We start from the raw sequence: 1,786 nt of genomic DNA, 5'->3' as shown, positions 1-1,786 counted from the left end.
TTTTTTTTTTTTTTTTGTCATCACTTGTAGTATGGAAGATAATCTGCTTGTTAGAATCAGTTCACAAATACACTGTTTAGCAGAGGTATAAATCCCTGGCAGGATTTCTCTCTCCTGTCCCCTTTCTAGTACCAGTAATTAAAAYTGTGGCCTTCTACTTAGGTTGAAAATTTACTTATATGATGTTGGAAGTACCTGTGAGTTGTAGGGATTTGTTATTTTGTGGATATTTTTTTTTTGTTGTATTCTTTATTGCACAGATACATGTGAACCCAGATTATTGGACCTGATGTCCCAGTTGCTCTCATGTGCCTATAAGAAAAGGAAAAGCACTAGGCAACAAATATTGAAATTTTTACCACAATGAAACGAGACAATTGATTTATTTTTTCTTTCTCCTTTGGATTAAATTAAAATATATTTTGAAGATATAATATCTTGTTTTTAAACTCAGATGGTTTAGAATTTAAGAGAGAGGGAAAGATTCTGGACCAGCACTAAATTCTGTCCTCCAGTAGAAATTCTTTGAAGCTCATCCTTTCTGGTCTTTGTAAACACTCAGGGCGATATCTGCTTCTGCAGATGACTAGTCCCCAAGAGGGAATGACTAATACCGTTTAGTTGCCTGCTCTGGTTGCCCTGTGACACAACRGGATCAACAGGTGACTCAGCCTGAATAAGGATCTCAGAAACCTCTAGGCTCTCTGTCCTTCGCTTTAATTAAATTACTAGATCTCAGTGAAAGTACAGGTCACAATTAGGAAGGTTGCTGGTACCACAAAAATGTAAGTTGGAGTGCACAAATTAGCTAATTATGTATGCAGGCAGGTAATTGAGCTGGTAATTGCCCCAATTGCAAAGCCAGATGTAAACATTTGTAGATGTAGGAAGAATGTTTACATTGCTTTTATTTGAAAATATTGACTTTTTTTTAATGAAGTCCTACGGCTACYCAATGTACAGTTGAAACCTTGGCTCATATTGTGTCTTTCATGAGATTTTTCTGCTTCTGCTGTTTTATAGATCTTTTCCTACATAGAATTAGCAAAGAACATTTTCTGGCTCTACAGGAATAACACTGACATTTTTCAAGGGGTTATCAGTTTTCCATTCATTTTCTTTAAAGTATGGATTTCTTTTAGGTTTTGTCTATGCTTCCCAATATATATGGATGCAATACAGATTTCTCATAGTTGTATCTTATGAGATATGGCCTCTTTTTTCCCCATTCCAATGAATTTCATCTTACCTCAATTTTATTATCAAGCAGTTCTTGTTGGGATTATTTTCCCAAATTCTCAGTTYCATTGTGTTGTGTCATGATTCACTTGTAGCTTCACTTTACAGGATGCCCTTTCTCTGCTGTTTTCAAGGCTCCTTCTTTACCTCCTATCTTTCCTCCACTAATTAGGTGTCATTTCCACAATTGCTTCTTCTTAAGCCACCCTTCAGCACTTAATTATTATTTTTTCAGCTAAGCCCCTTTGCTTTTTCTGTATTGCATTTGTACACAGGTGGAGCACCTCTTAGACAACTCTTAAGTAATTGCTTTGTAATCCCTCTAATACCTCCTTAAAAGTCTACTCCCTGGTGATGCATGTACAGAAATAGTACTGGTTAAACATCTAGTTTAATGTGATTTCTGCTTCTTTCACTGGCCAGTATCAGTAGCTCAATTTCATGTGTTATGCCTGTTTATTATCGTCCCTAAACTCTTTGGGTAAAGAACCCTTAATTCTTTTGTATGTGTTTCAGCACAGCAAACTGGATTCTGATCCACCCAAAG

This window comes from Nothoprocta perdicaria, unplaced genomic scaffold (assembly GCF_003342845.1).
Source record: "Nothoprocta perdicaria isolate Ctin4 unplaced genomic scaffold, notPer1 scaffold_2, whole genome shotgun sequence".
In the NCBI taxonomy this organism is placed as follows: domain Eukaryota; kingdom Metazoa; phylum Chordata; class Aves; order Tinamiformes; family Tinamidae; genus Nothoprocta; species Nothoprocta perdicaria.
Note: the sequence above shows the minus strand (reverse complement) of the source record.